The sequence below is a fragment of the Mustela nivalis genome, assembly GCF_964662115.1.
Source record: "Mustela nivalis genome assembly, chromosome: 14".
In the NCBI taxonomy this organism is placed as follows: Eukaryota; Metazoa; Chordata; class Mammalia; order Carnivora; family Mustelidae; genus Mustela; species Mustela nivalis.
In genome coordinates this window covers 15,767,917-15,775,120 of record NC_139033.1, presented here as the reverse complement: position 1 = coordinate 15,775,120, position 7,204 = coordinate 15,767,917, and the positions used below count along the sequence as shown (strand labels likewise).

The 7,204-nt window shown below is 46.3% G+C and overlaps 1 long non-coding RNA gene across 2 annotated transcripts; it reads right to left on the bottom strand.

Moving 5' to 3' along the window:
• Positions 1-436: 436 nt before the first annotated feature.
• On the bottom strand, positions 437-6,430 carry LOC309848145. 2 transcript variants are annotated; one of them, XR_014302855.1, is made up of 3 exons: positions 6,377-6,430; positions 5,823-5,955; positions 437-703 (listed from the first exon to the last, which is right to left on the bottom strand). It is a non-coding gene; the product is annotated as an uncharacterized lncRNA (long non-coding RNA). The 2 variants fall into 2 exon arrangements; XR_014302856.1 differs by lacking the exon at positions 437-703 and adding an exon at positions 5,362-5,565.
• Between the last annotated feature and the right edge of the window lie 774 nt (positions 6,431-7,204).

Below are 7,204 nucleotides of genomic sequence, written 5' to 3'. Positions count from 1 at the left end.
AATTCAACAACACGCCCCTCTTCCCCATCCTACGTACTCCCTTGCTTGCAGAGCGACCCTTTGGGACCTGGGGACGACGCAGCTTGATCTTCAACTTCAACTTAAATCCTACACTTCCTGGCAATTGATGGCAGGAACATTTTTGTTCCTTTTAGAACAACTATTGACTCACTGACATTACCAAGATGGGAAGGCCCCTGCAGGCCAAGCTAGCGTCGCGGCATCGCAGAGAAAGACCAGCAGCGTCTGGAATTTCTGAACCCCCGAGACGAGGAGTCCGTCAGCCCGTGAAGATTGGTGAAATGCGCTGCTTGGCACCGGAGCCTCCGTGGCCTGTAAAAGGCAGCCTGGGCTTTTCAAGGCAGTTTTCGGAGGAAATGAGGAGAGAGAAAGAAAGACTCCGGGGCCATTTCTTTATCTTAATGGAAGGGTGATTTAATAAGATTGTCTTCAAAGGTAGAATTAACATTTCATGAAGGGCAGTGGGAATCCACTGAAACCTGAATACAAAATACAGGTAATCGGAGACAAAATGGGTCCGCGAGGTAACTGATGACAGGAGACTCTCTCTTTTTTCTCTCTGTCTTCCATTTAGCCGAGACACCACGTTAAGTAGCACGAAGGTTTTTGTGGAGACGAAAAATAAAATCTGCCGATTTTCCTCGTTATAAAACATTGAGTGCGTTTGGTCCGATCAGAAGGTCTAGGGGGAAAGAAAAAGATAAAAATCAAATAATAATTTTTAAAAAGAAGGAAAAGAGGGTGCCTGGGTGGCTCAGTTGTTAAGCCTCTGCCTTCGGCTCAGGTCATGATCCCGGGGTCCTGGGATCGAGCCCCGAAGTGGGGCTCGAACTCCCGCCAAGCAGGGAGGCTGCTTCTCCCTCTCCCACTCCCCCTGCTTGTGTTCTCTCTCTGTCTCTCTCCCTGTCAAATAAATAAATAACATCTTTTAAAAAATAAAAAGAAGAAAAAAATGTTGAGTGATTAAAGTTCAATGACTTTGCCTCGTCCCTACCAAGAGGAGAGGAACCTGCCCATCTCTGGCCTCTGACTGGAGCAGAAACTCCACTCCAGTTTTTGACACTGAGACTGTCCCCCCCACCCCCAGGGGTTGACTTTGCAAATGTAGACTCAGTGCGCCTACCGCTTTGGGGTTTGCCCTGGAAGAAAAAAAAACCCAAAAAACCCCAAACTATATTTATTTTTCATATTTTATTTGCTCTTACATTCTGGCCAGTCTCTGGGCTCAGAAAAGGGAAACTGCTTTGAACCACCTCTATTCACACATGACTAAGATCCCACTGTTACAATGTATACAAGAAAAAAAAAACATTTAAAAATGAATAGTTAGTGTATTTGTTACAGGGGAAACATTGGGGGTTTTTCTGCTTCCTGTATTGCCTCTTTAAAAATCATGAATATACATTGATTTTTTTTTTTTGGTCTTATTTTTAAATTCTTTAAGTAAGCTCTGTGCCCAACCTGGGGTTTGAACTCATGACCCTGAACTCCAGAGTCCCATGCTCTACTGACTGAGCCAGCTACGTGTCTGTTATAGACTCAATTTTAATTAGAAAACTGGATCCAGAAAATGTTTAGGCCAGCAGCAAATGGCTCTTTTTCCCTGTGGGTCTCTGGATGAACACAGGGCAAGGAATTCACTAGTCCTGTCCTGCCTTAGTTTCAGGAGCAGAAGAAACCCTTCTTCATCTGCACTGGGGCCATTGGGTATGTTAACCGCCGTCAGCTTGTAAAGGTTTTGTGCCTCACCTGGCATTTGAGAATAATGGCCATCCTTGGAAGCCAGCTTCTATTTTAGCTCTCTCGGGAGCCCCTGGGGTCATGGGTGCAAGCAGGTTTATCTGGAGAGTCAGGGGCGAGAGCCAGTCTTTGCCTGGAGGGCTGCTTTCTCTGTGCATTCCGCCATCTGCCATACTTGGAGAGGTTCTTGCTAGACTCTGATAGAGCCATCCACTTCTAATTCCATTTTCTTTCCTTTTTCTGCTTATTTAGCATTTAGTTCTGATCCATCTGGGAATTTTTCCTGGGTGTGGTGTGAGAAATAGACCTAATTATATGGCTTTCTTTCAATAGCTGTTCACTGAAGACAACATTTTTTTGTATAAAGAGGAATTTTTGCCCCCGTGTTTTGAAATACGACGGGAGCCGTGTACTAGGTAATGCTATGCGTTAGGTGTATTCTGAGATTCTTTTTCCATCCGTTGGTCTGACAGTTCATGTACCAGCCCACACAGATCCTTTGAAAAGCAAACAAACAAACAAAGAAACCACATGGTCTGTCTAATCTCCTCTTCAGTGGTACTCATCAGGATTTCCCTGGCTATCCTGTGTGCTGATGTTCTATATAAAATCCAATGTCCGTTTCTCACTCCAAGAAAAGTTTTTATTGAGATCACATTAGACAAGAGAATTAAAATACTGATGGCATCGTGATATCTTAGCCAGAATAAGAGAGAACATAGCTATTCAAGTCGGCTTTGCCTCTAGGGGTATTTCATAGTTTTTTGCATAATGGCTTGGAACATTTCTCCTTTTGTTTATCCTTAAATATGTATCTAGCTTGTAACCACTATAAATAAGGTTCATGGACTCATTTATCTTCTATATAGTTATTACATGTTTATATAACTGTTTTTGATTTCTGTGTATTAATTTTATGCTCCTCTCTTGCTGGATCCTTCTAGAATTTGAGTTTATACATCAGTGACTCACTGGGTATATAATTTGGTCCTATACAAATGGACACAAGTTTTTTTTTTTTTTTTTTGGAAGGGGGGATTCCCTGTTTTTAATGTCCTTGTTTCTGTTAGTCTAGCTGCCCCGAAGACTATCTCAAGAACATGGTTAAATATAAGGGAAATGGTGGACATTTTCACCTTTTTCATAATCTCTGTGGGAATCCTTCTAGGATTCTCTTATTCTACAAATCAGTAGCTTTACTTCTGAGGTCTAGATCCACCATCTTAATTTTCCCCACATTTTATATTAGGAATGTGTGTTGAGTTGTGTTGATGTCTTGTTGACGTCTATGGAGATAAGCAGTCTCCTGTTGTCCCCTAACACACACACACACCCAACAAGAGGAGAAGAGCAAGGTGATCCCTGGGAGAAGCAACGCATGTCTCCAGGGCAGAGCTCCGAAGGACGGAAGTGACCTCTGGACCATCTTGTGCACAGTGATGTTTCCAGAATGCAAGCTGTCATAGTGTCCTCCAAATAAAACTCTCCTGTGTCTCCGCCATCTTGAGACCATTTCTCCTTGATCAGCCCAGAAGTCCTTCGACACCCCCACTCCCAGCTCCTCTCTTCTCCTGCCTCTTTTTGAACCTTTAAATGGTTGCCAGGCTTCAAGAATTCTTCAACACCTTTTCGGATATTTCTTTGAAAATCTGCACTTTGGTCAATTACCTCATTTTGGAAATCGTGACTTTGGGTCCACGCTTCCTGTCTGACACGTGCTCACCATCTTCTCTAGACAAGAGGACCTCATCACAAGGGCACCGACTTGCTGGGATTAATTCTTAATCCAAGGTGAGGTGTTACCCTCTGATCTCACATAACCCTCCCCAAAGGAAATCTATAAACATGTGCTAAGGTTACAGAGGCTGAGCATTAGACAGAGAGGGGGTAGATCTTAAAGCAGGCTGCAAGGTTGGGGGACACACCACCAGGTCTCATTTACAATGAAGGGTTTGACAACCATCTTTAAAAAAGAGTGGTTTGCATGTCCCCATAACTAGTCCTAGTCTTTGGTTCTATTTCTTTCTCTTTGTGTCTTGGGGACTCTCGTCCTTTATGGGCATAATCATGATGGAGAACACTTACCTACACAGTAAAAACTGTGACCCACATACTTCAGAGTCATTTCAAGAGCTCTCAAGAGCCGTTTTCTACAGAGAGCTTTCCACTTGTGTTCCGAACTTAGAGAACTCATACCTGTTTAAGCAATGACCCGTCATCATGTAAGTGGACAAAACATGGTGGAAGAAAAGAAGTCAGTAAAACACGGGGCACCTGGATGGCTCAGTTGGTTATGGCTCAGGTCATGATCCTGGGGTCCTGGGATCGAGCCCTGTGTCGGGTTCCCTGCTCAGCAGAGAGCCTGCTTCTCCCTCTCCCTCTGCCTGCCGCTCTGCCTGCTTGTGCTCTCTATTTCTCTCTGTCAAAGGAAGGAAGGAAGGAAGGATCAGTAAAAAAGTGCCTACTGTGCCCAAAAGGGCTTTCACAGTAACAGAGAGCAGAGTTGACATCATAGAGAGTGTTCTCCTGGTAACTTGTGCGAAGTGGATCGGTGCGATTGATGCCCATGGAGGTGCCGGGGGGGGGGGTGGGAGTGGTAGGGGTGGGAGGTGAGAGAGAGGATAGGACGGCATGGGGGAGGCTGGGCGGGAGCAGGGCTGAGTTCACACCAGAAGGCCTGCTAGATTGGCAGAGGTGTTTGAATTTTCCTGTAAGCAGAAAAGGGAAACCTGTAGAGGGCTCTACGCAGGGAGAGAGCATACCCAGCATGTTTTACCTAGATCGCTGCGCTGCTCTGTGGAGGGCGGGTTGTGAGCTGGAGCTCAGCGAGCTGGTGACTAAGTTGAGAGCCTCGGAAGACAGGTTAGCGATACCACCGAAAGTCAAGTCAGCCGGGGAGGCGGGGGTGCTCCTTTGTCATCTCTGCCTCTGCACCCCTTCTTAGGCAGTGGAGAGTGTGGACCTGTTGTGAGGGAGGAGAGCTTTCATCACTCGAGTCCCAAGGAGATACACGAATCAGCCGAGTCAGGAGTGAGGATGGGGCCCTAGGTGGGAAGGCGGGCAGGATGCTTCTCCGTCTCGAAGATAGAGATGTGACTGTCAGTCAAAGCTTGCTTTCCAAATAGGAAAGACCTGGAAGCTACTTTCTGGAGCCGTGAATTTGGACTCCGTGACTGGGCCCACAACAAAACCTCATGAGAAAAGATCTATTAATGTGGGTAGGAGGAACACCCAGTTCCCTAGTGGTGTCCTTGCTGCCCTAGGACAGTCTCTGAAAAGGACGGTCAGTAAATTGAAGTCCGTTTGCTGGTGTGGCCCTGTGCAGAGCTACTGCACCATCGGTCGCACACAAAGTTTTGGAAATAGGATTGACAAGGTTCAGTAGCACTAAAGCTCAGGGACAGACTCTAAGCCCCCAAGAGAGCTCGGTGTGGAAGAAAGGCTCGGAAGAGAAAGCTGCGCCCCTCAGTCCACACAATGAGTCCCCAAAATCGCACGCCTCTCGCCAAACGTCCTGAAACGTCCACAGTGCCCAGTATTTGGGGACCACCCAGCCCCAGGCCTGCACTCTGGGTCAATTTTCTAATGTCAGACCTGGCAGATTACTTCCCTTTGGACGAGAACCCCTTGGACTCTGCTTTTCAGGGAGTGAGGGGTACACATCATGATCAGGATAAGCTACTTGAATGTTGCTGGCATCTCTCTCTCTCTCTCTCTATCTCACATTTCTCTCTCTCCGTTCGTTGTTTCCTGCATACGTTCCTCTCGGTGTGGCAGGCACTTGTTAAAGTGCTCGTTTTCAAGCTGCTAGCAGAAAAATATGGAATTCTAACAGGTGCACAGATGGTCATCTTGGGACTGAGCGTATCAGAGTTCACGACGTACCCTGGAACTTACTCGCACATGAGACGTCTGTGGATTGCTGGCAAATTTGCACTTGGAAATGGATAGTTAGAGCAAAACATTAGTTGATAGCAAGGCAGTCTTCTTAATCTATCCTGCCAAAATCAGCCACCAGCGGCCATTCTGATGTCTAACTTGAGGACACATGGCGATCTTACCACATAGAGATCTTGAACCAGGTGAGCTCAGAGCAGGTTCTAGAGGAGAAGCAAATGTTCCCATGGTGAGCGACTCAGCCAGATGATTTCCTCTCTGAGCCAAAGCCAAGCCACTGGGGGCCTGCAGATGCATCTGAAATAAAGTTAAGAATCTGGAATCTGGTCCAGGGGTGAAAGAAATGTCCATCTAGGTAAAGAAACATAGATTTTAGTTGTAACTGCTTCGTGTTGTGACTGTGTAGATAGGTAAGATTTTCTTTGTTGAGACTTTCAGGGATCACGTAGGCAGAAAGCTTTCACTGACCCTGCATAGGCTGTTTTCATACCCTGCTCTCTCATTTTCTGTCCCAATCCAGCACATTTCTAATTTCTTCCAAGACCCAAAGGCTAAGATTTCCCAATTTTTAAATTCCTATTTCACTACAGATTTTCAGCAGAGCCTGAAAAAGTGAAATGGTTTTTCTAACTGACCCCCATCCTTTCCTGCCCCCCAACACTTTGCCCACCCCTCTCTTCCTCCTCTAAGGGCAAGGAGAAAGACATTCTAACATCACCTGAGTCTTACCACTACCGAGCTTCACCACACAGAACCACGGTCTTTACTCCCCATCTCATCGAGATCTTAGAATGGCCCAACGATTGTTGCCGACCATTCTCCATTCCGCTGATGTGAATTCCGAGGCCTGGAGAGATCAGGACCATGTTCATGGTCATTCCTGTGGGTTGTAAAGAGCTGTCCAAGTCCTAACCCTTGGTACCTGTGCATAGGACCTTCTTTGGAAGCAGTCTTTGTAGGTGGAATCGAGTCCAGATGAGGTGATGAGGGCGGGCCTTCCTCTAGTAGACTGGTGTCCTTCTAAGAAGAGGGAATTTGGACCTGCGTCTGGGGTTCACAGATGGGAGATAACATGGAGACACATGGGGGGGTGGGGAAAGTGGGGCCCATGGGCTGACAACAACATGGCCACAAGTCCAAGAATCCTCAGGGCCCCCTAAAACTCAAGAGGCAAGGCAGGACCTTCCCTTGGAGTCTTCAGAAAGAATGTGATTCTGATTGTTCACTTCCAGCTTCCAGACCGGTGAGAGTTGTCTAAAGTCTCCTGCTGTTGGAAACTTTGTTACAACAGCTTATGGAACTAATACAGTAACAAAACTAATAAGTGGCAGGGAGGTCCTGGGTGATTCAGTCATTTAACCATATGACTTTGGCTCAGGTCAGAATTTCAGGGTTGTGAGATGGAGTCCCTCATCGGGCTCCCATACTCAACAGAGTCTGTTTCTCCCTCTGCCTCTGCCTCTCCCTCAGCCTCTCCCTCTGCTTGTGCTCTCTCTCTCTCTCTCTCTCTCAAATGAATAAATAAAATCTTTAAGAGAAAGAAAAC